Genomic DNA, 9,148 nt, shown 5'->3' on the forward strand with positions numbered 1-9,148 from the left:
ATAAAGTACATATAAAACACCATAACATATCTTTAGCACAAGGTTTAATCTTTAAAATAATAAATCTAATTGGATTTTAGTTGCTATGAGCAGAAGTTGAGTAAATATGCATAATAAATAATGTAAAAGTTTTACATAGTCCAAAATTACATTTACAATACTCCAATTTATACACAATCATGTTATGGTAAAATACAAACTAAACTGATATCTGATTTTCTTTATATCTACAGAGGATTTGCTTCTAAAACCAATGCCAAACTTCCTTCCCTCTTAAACAGGGGAAAAGAAGTGATAGAAAGTCATTAGGTTTTACAACATATAAAGCAAGGCAATAAATTTATGAAGTAGGAGGAAAACGTTTGGAGTAACTTTTGTTTGTACAGTATTAATAGCAATGAACTATGCAGCAAATGTGATTGATAAGGAGTCTTATTAAAACAGATGTTAACATTAGCCTACTATTTTAAATTCCTCAAAAGGAAAACATCTGCCACTGTATCTGAATATGTACAAAGTATAGCTACTGAATGAGCACAAAACTGTAGCAACACTATGAAAGAAACAGCAGACTGCTATGGCAAGTTTTTGTAATCACACCAAAGTGATTAATCATACACTTTTAAGTGAAAAAGTTCAGAAACCTGTCAACTGCTGAGTGTGATAAGGAGTAGCTGACTCCCTGTTGCCTCTATGCTACTTGACCGGTAAAAGACAGAAAAGGGAGTGTATAGTTTTGCTTTATTAGGACACATATCTGTAAGCGAACAATGAGAACAACTGATGTGGCACTTATTGATTCACTTGGACACTCGGCTACTGACACCACAGTTAAACGGCTACTAAAATCTTTATCAATGCTTTCCCCCACACACACACATCCCTGCTCAAAAGGAAGCAAAGCTTTGTGGCATATTTTGGTTGTACGTTGAAAATGTCATGAGAGAAATACCAGGAGAAGTAGCTCAAACTTTGCCTGTGTTAATTCATCTTAGGGAAAAGACTGTGTATGCCTTTTATGTCTGGGTGGTCATTCCAGTACACTTGTAGCTTGCTCTGGGTGAGCTATGCATTTTACAGCATTGACTAAGATTTTAAGTCCATCTGAAAACAAAATAAACAACTCATGAACAGTCAGGAAAAAAAGTCACCAGAACTGAAGTTGGAAGTATAACAAAAGGAACTGAGGAGTGAATAAACTGGTTGCCAATACACTATGGTGATGATTACTGGATGCAAAACAGGTGAATCTAATTAACAACAATCAACAGCGGTCTCAAAAATCTGGGCACTGGAGGGAAAACCATAGAGAAGAATGACATATACAACAGGAAATTCAGGAAGGAAATAACTAGAAGGAACATTACAAAAGACAAGAGTGGCTAGAAATATAAACCAAAAGTAATAATAAATACATGAAATAAAAAAGCAAATAAAAGAAGATTATTTCTTCAAGCAACTGAATATGCTACAGCCAATCAGTGGCTGTAACATTTTGAAGAAAAAATAAGAACAATCTTCACAGAATGCCTTGCTTAATATTGAACCACAACAAGCAACCAGACAAATATGATGGTTAAAGAAGGGTATTCATTGGAGGGAAGTTTAGCATCATCTCGTCATTTGCTGGGTTCTCAAGCACTGAGGGTTAAGGGGGCTCCTGGGGCTTACCTGGTCAGACATGATAAGTGGGAGAAAGAGAAACAGAGATGCAGAAACAGAAAGAGGGCCCTTCAGTAAATAGGCCATCCACAGAGACTCTGGTGCAGTCTAATAGAGCCCCTCACAGTCAGTCCCTGTCAGTCAGAAAGGTAAAACAAGGTCTAACTAGGTCCTAATGAAGACAGCCCCACACCAACTTGTCTTGAAACTGCCCAACTAAAAATCAGACACACTTATTATATATCTCCCAGGCTGTGGAATGTTGCCCACTCAGTGTCACTAACAAAAACAAAGTAAGATCCATCTCTAAGTCCAAGGTAGCTAACACCAGATTTAGTTCAATCTCTTTGGAGTGAACATAGTACATAGCAGGCCATTGATGCACAGCTTTGCAACTATGGAACGGTAACCACAGAACCACCATCCACCATCCTGCACTAATTTAATGGTTTTTAGTTAAACATTGTGCACATGTATATAATTATAAGCTTGATACCTGTTTGGACAAACAAAAAATACTTACGTCAATAATACATGTTCTATCTGCCACTCGAGTCAAAAACAATAAAACTAAATAAAAGGTTTAAACCAGTTTGCAAATTCATGTTTTTCTTTTATTTCCAATGCACTTTTACAGCATATGCATTTTTGTAAGGTTAAAATAAAGAAATAAGTACCAGCTTAAGGTTCTGCAGCATGAACATAGAAAGACATGCGTCCTTTATGATGTATTCCCTGTGCTGTCTAAAATGCTTTTAGGTCGATAAAGGAACATTAGGTAAGTTGGAGAGGCAATCACCATCCCGCTGTCCATCTTAACCCACCAGCATTGCCTCAGGACACAGCCTCTGGCTGGCCTCTAACCAAGCCTTGGCCGGCTGTCTCTATGGTAAGTGCTCTGTCATGAAGATGCCAGCGGCTACAGCATATGCCACCCAATCTCTGGCATATCCCCCATAGTAAAGTGGGGACCTCTAATGGAGAAAATGACTGTGTGTACTGTAAGCATATCTTTATGACTGTGCATACAGGAATGACCTTCAGTTGACTCACTCCTGCATTTTCCACCAGATTGTTTCACAGATGTTTTACTACAGACTTCATACGTATGGAAACGCAAAAGAATCTGAAAAGAAAACAAACAGGAAGATTTCCTGTCTCTTGTCAAACCTTAGGATTCACAGAAACAGCTTTACTTTGAGACCTTGGAGCTCATCAGGCAGCAGTAATGATTTTTACTGAATAAATATAATTTTTTTTTAAACTAAAGGACAACGGGTGCCAATATATTAATTTATATGGTTGTTTTATTGAACACCATTAATATGTGTGATAAAAGGATACAATAAACTGATGTTTGAATGAAAAAAGATAATGCCTTTCACCTGTAGAACTCTAAGAACGCACAAAATTGTGTAAAATTAGCTTCGAAAATTGAAGCAAACTTACTAAAATCTATTTAGTTCTAAAGTGAAATACATATCTATTTTATGTAACACCTAATTAAAAGTATACTAGTAAAAAAATTTGGAACAAAATATGTTTACTTGCTGGATTACATATCTCTATTTGCAACTTGTTGAACTGTGTTTTACATAACATTTTAGCTTTTCACTCGGTAATATTGAAAGGTAGCAAGAACATGCAAGTACTGTGTTAACGTCAATCCAAATGTTTTAAACATTTGTACTGATATTTATTAAAACATCAATACAAGGTAAAAGAAAAATACTTCAGAATATTTTTAGCTGAATGGAGTTTAATCCTAAAGATATACTTGCTCAAAATCCTCTGCAGAATTGGTCTAAACAGAGGTAATGCAGACTGTAGCCAAAATGTACATAGTTAGGTGCTGAAGTCTCTATACATGCTTTCTCTTTAAACTTTAAAGTCAGTATTTCTGTACTTTTTATTCACAGTAGCCGTAGTGTCCCTTCCATAAGCTATAATTACACAACGTTGCAGGGTTGTAAAGAAGTACTGCAATTGGGTAAAACAATTCTTACTGTGCATTTACACTGTAGAAACACAACCCCTAGTACGAAGGTACAAAGTAATCACTACAACTGTATTATCTTCCATGTACAAGTCTTTAATTAGTTTCACTCTTGTCACAACGTAGGCATACATTTCATGGCGGAATGAATAGAATAAGATTACTTCAAACCCCAACCCTGGATTCTTTCTCCAAGACAGTTTTAAAGCAGTCAGATAAGAGGAAAGCTACAGGGAGAAACTTTATTGTGTGTCTGTATCACAGAGTATGAGAAGGGAGTTCAGAGGCTGCATGGAATGAAAAAGCCTAGGGCTTATGTTTTCAAATCATAGAGATCCCAAATACAGTGTCTGGGTCTCGGCTATGAAAGGACAGAAATAAGATCTGACAGTGAACATTCTCACATGGTCTTATACAATGTCATCTATACTCAAGTTACTCAAGTATGTCAAATGTAATGTAACATGATACTGAGCGCTGCAAAAAAGTTATTGAAAATAATTACTGAAAAAAAGCATGCAACGTTTAAACTGAAGATGAAAAGTTTTTAACCCTTTTTCAAGTACATATGTATTGAAGCAAATGTAACCTACAGAACTAATTTAAGGTGACAAACTGAATGTGGAATTAACATCAGCTGTAGTTTCTAAGGCTCATGTAATTTATTAGTTTTTTTTAATTTGTGGATCTTGTAAGATCTTCCCAGTAGACTTTTTTTTTTTTCATAAAGATAACTCGTACCTGACTGTGACGGTGAGGTAGTCCTCACAGTTACCACAAGTCTGTATGTCACTGGTTGACCAACTCCAACCAAAAGACTTCCCCAAGAAGAGAACTTTTCTTCCAACCCCTGGTTGATTGCTGCCAAGCAACAGTTAACCTCAGAAATTAATATGTAATTTGTGCATCTCAGAGAAAGTCAGTCAGCTTAATCCCTGGGACACAAGATTTGACCCTCCCTGAATAGTATGATTGCAAAGTAATTCCAATGGTGTTTATGCTCAACAACTTTAAAATTGATCCGTAAAAGGAGATATTAAATATTACTGCCATTATTCTGCACACATGTGTTGCTGAGTCATAAGCCATTAACACACATTTAAAAATCAAATTTCAATGAAAAATGAGCATGAAGACCTGTGTGAATGTAGCCTTATTCATTATTTCTTTAATCATAGTCTTGAAATTCAGGATTATCTAAAAAAAAACAGATAAGTGAGGATCATATATCCAAAATGAGAAAGACCAAGCCATGAGAAGAAACTGGAGGAAAAAAGTGAAATTGAGTAAAAATAACTTAAGAGCAGGGTAGAGTCCAGGAGATCGGTGTCATGGGAACAACAAGCGGCTTCTGCCATGCAACTGAGCATCTGGAAGAACACAGTCTCTGATTTCTCCTCTTTCTGTTTTTTTCCCTTTCAAAGACCACTTGAAAGCCTTTCTGTGGTATTGAGCAGGTGGGGGTATGTGTAGAGAAGGGCTAAGGCTGAGGATGGGCAGGCCTGGGTAAAGTAGCTCCCACTTTCTCTATCCAGTGAACAGAAGTGGAAGACCCAGAGGTCCAAAGGCCCAGTGGCCCAAAGCTGCAGCCAAGCATCTCTGAGGAGCCTTCAGCAGGGAAGAAGGGAAAACTGAAGGCATATGGCTAGGTAACTACAATAACAGCAAGCCTTAAAACCAGGCTAAGCTCTACCCCTACTTGCAAAATGTTGAACAGTAACATCTTTCAAGAGATAAAACCATGACCTTATCTTTCTTTCCTTTACCAAAACTGCAAAGTATCTACCAATGTATTTCTCTGTTTTTTTTATTGAGTTTTTATACGCAACTTAAAGTTCATATTATAGTAAATCATTATTTATAATAGTGTAACAGCCAATGTTCCCTCTAATTTTTCATGTGTCTGGACATACACAAAAGCTCCCTGAGCACACTGAGGACCACTGTGAGCAACATCAGACGTGCACGCTGTAATCACACACATCACACCCGTTCAAAATCATAGCAAGTTACATTGCTTATTAAAAGAATCAAATCACAGCAGCAATTTTTGTTTAATTAGTTTACTTTTAATATAAGCGAATTGGCCCACTTAAAATCAGACAAAAATCTTGTTTGTGTTCATGAGATGTGTAGTATGTTATGTTATGTGTGTCATGAGAGTATAAGAGTATAAGAGTCCTGTTTTGGCCATGTGAAGAGTTGCTTTGGCCTGGATGTGGTCCAGTTGTGGCCTGGCTGAGGGTCCTGTTCTGGAAGAAATGAGGCATATACACCTTTCAGACATAACAATTCGAAGGCATAGTTTTTGCTTCGCCAGCTTTCTGGTATACTCACATACTTTGCCATGTGATTGTGGATTTGTTGAACTGACAGCACTGATGCATTCATTTTGATGGTAAGTAAAATATTGTCAATGAGAATTTTGACTTTCTCGGGGTCAGATTTTGTTTTGTGTGACAGTTCGTTTCTTTGCTCTCGGTCTTTTGCGCTCTCCCGCAATAATGTACTAATCCCCTGTCCCATCTTGAGTCTTCGTACAATTCCAACAGCTTTCAAATGACTTTTTTGCTGAATGTGACGCTTGAGGTAGTCCAACTTCCATTCAGTCCACACTTTTCCCGCTGAAAGCTCACTTGGTACTTTGGCTTCACTGCATGTCTTGCAGAGTAGACCTTTCTCACTCGAAAAAGAAAAAATCTCACCCAGTTTCACCGCTTGTTCTTCTATTTGCACATACTCAGACAGCCATTCCATCCTAAAAGAACCGCATTTCTTTTTTACTTTGTCTTGGTGAGCGGATGTGTCGGTGCCCGTTCGTTTCGCCATGATAAGGGGTTGCGTTTTTTAACTCCGCCGCACTGTTGTTAGCAAGCTAACCTGCACGGTTAGCTTGCTAACAACAAGCTAACCATTGTTAGCTTGTTGTTAGCAACAAGCTAACAACAAGCTTATTGCTAACAAGCTCTACGTGTCCTACGTGGGCAGGACACGTAGAGCTATCAACGCTATGATTGGCTGCATAGCATAATTAAAACGTATCGTATCATTGGCTGAACATCTGTCACTCACTGCGTTACACTGAAAAATGGTACGGAATAAGACATTATTGGTCTAATTTAATATATTAGATTCGGTCTAATATTGGATATTAATTAATACGTTTATGGTGGATTTTATTTTATGCGCTGCATAGATTTTCTTGTGCACTGAGACTGTGCGAGCAGAGCGCGACTGCGCAGGCGCGCAGCTTAGAGGGAACATTGGTAACAGCAAAATGCTTCAATTTTTTTAATAAAAAAAAAAGAAAATCAGACTTAGATTTTAATACTTTACCTTTAGTGTTGTATGATGTTTTTTCTTCCACAAAGAACAGTTTAAAACAATTTAATCTGAGCAGATTGCTGAAACAAACTTCTGCTGCAACCAAGATTTTCTTTAACATAATTGATGAAAACAGTAGGCAGTCTTTGAAAGCTTGGCCTTTTGGGGGAAACTTCAAACAGTATCAATTGTAGAAATTGGCTCAGCTGAATGCAGTCTATTCCCTATCAATAAAGTATTCAGCACCAATAGCTGGGAGAATAAGGGAGAGATGAGCCAAGTAGATCCCCAGAGGAATCCCCAAATCTAATACATAGTGAATGCTCCAATAAATTAAATAACTTCAAATGATCGACGGGATGGTATTCCAATCAAACACAGCATGAAACTGCAGAAGAAGGTGCGTTCTCAGTGGAAAACATTTAGAGGTGTTTTCAAGCCTTCATTGAAAACAGTGAACAGAAACATCACAGTATAAGAACATTTAGGTGTTTTCATCTTCAAGCATCTACAGCCCTGGAAATACACAATATTTTACTAAATCAAAATATACAGTACACAAAAAGTAGGTAATATTAGAGCCACATGGAGAGACAAAGAATAGTGTTAGAAATTTGAATCAGAATACCAGCTTGTATGGTATCCTATGTCATGTTTCTCCCTTATAATATAAATTTAACTGAAAGATTTTTTTTTAATAACGCCAAAGGGAAATTAGAAGTCAGTTCATTCGGCTTCAGTCTGCTGTGTAGGTGTAGGTAAACCCGTATGTACTTGTACTGCTTCAACATTTTCACTTTTTCTCTTATAAATGATGTGTGAAATATTCCTCAGAAAGTAGCCTTCTTCATTCATCCAGATGACAAGTTTGTTAAAAATGTCTTCCAAACTAACCGCAAGACAATAAGCAAACAAAAATCTAAAATCTTAGTTTATGTCGCTGAAACATGTTTGTTTAGACAACAGACATTTGTGCAGGTTTTATTTACCCCGGGTAGCCAGAGTACAACAAAGCTTGACCAAAATAATTTCGCAACAGAGGAATTAAAAAAAAAAAGAAAGAAAGAAAAAAAAAGAGACCCCTAATTTGATCAGTTGGTCACTAATTCAATGATAACTGAGGAACATAACGAAATAAACCAAGAATAATTAGGTAAAATCTTACCTGAATGTAAACTGCTTTTGTCTTCAGTCCTTCAACAAATTAAAATATTTTAATATTGTCTAAGGTTTTTTTAAAAGTTCAAACTTTATAATGCTCAACCAGAGGTTGTTAATTCTCTTGCCAACCTTCTTGATAAACTGTTTGACAGAGGACTGATATTGCATTTTAATGTGAACTGGGAAATGTTTACAACAGACAGACTGGGTGACTTTTCTAAAGTTGTACAAATGTTTACATTCCAAAATGCAGTAGAAAACAGTAGAACATTTAGACTTTAAGAGGAACTAAACCCCAAATAAACTTTTCTCTCTTAACACCAAATTAATTACTGTTTATAAAACATTAGGTCTTTTGAAATACTGTATATCTGCATAGGTTGCATTCACACTGCAGCCTGAAGTGACACAATTCTGATTTTTTTCTCAGATCGTATTTTTTTGCTGGGGCTGTTCACACTGCCAAACATACGCAACCTGGATGCGTTCTGCAGTGTGAACAGGCAAACGATCTGAAAGTGTCCCGCATGCACAGTAGAGGGCGCAATAGCGGTTGTGTCCGAATTCAGGGTCTGCATCCTTCGAAGGACTGGTGTACGTAGGACGGGTCCTTCGGGGAATAAACTAAGACCGGAAGAAAAATATCTGTGGATTCGAAATCATTGTCGTGTAAACGGGGCCAAAGATTGTAATTAGAACGTTATCATGTAAATGAAAAAGGCAACACAAATTCGGTTTTTGTTGGATCATTGTCGTGTAAAAGCCCCCTAAGTGTTCCGCCATCTCTGTAGTTCTAAATCTCTGCCCTCCTCAGTGTTCTGTTGCTATGGTAATTACTCCTCTCTGAAAACTGTCATGTGGGAGTGAGACACAGAGGGGGAGACAAAATTATATCTGTCTCTTGAGCCAATTGCCAAAAAACTGTCAGAATTTGTTTTGATTTGAATTTGTCCCTTTTTTTTCATCCGCTAATTACGTCGCCATGGTTACTCGAAATGCCAACAG

At 37.1% G+C, this 9,148-nt stretch overlaps 1 long non-coding RNA gene across 4 annotated transcripts in view; it reads right to left on the minus strand.

Annotated features, from left to right (window-relative positions):
- Window positions 1-9,148, minus strand: part of LOC103138096 (uncharacterized) — a 114,760-nt gene that overhangs the window by 104,445 nt on the left and 1,167 nt on the right. The gene's annotated exons all lie outside the window — the stretch shown is intronic.

The sequence above is a fragment of the Poecilia formosa genome, unplaced genomic scaffold (genome assembly GCF_000485575.1).
Source record: "Poecilia formosa unplaced genomic scaffold, Poecilia_formosa-5.1.2 Scaffold46, whole genome shotgun sequence".
Taxonomy (NCBI): Eukaryota; Metazoa; Chordata; class Actinopteri; order Cyprinodontiformes; family Poeciliidae; genus Poecilia; species Poecilia formosa.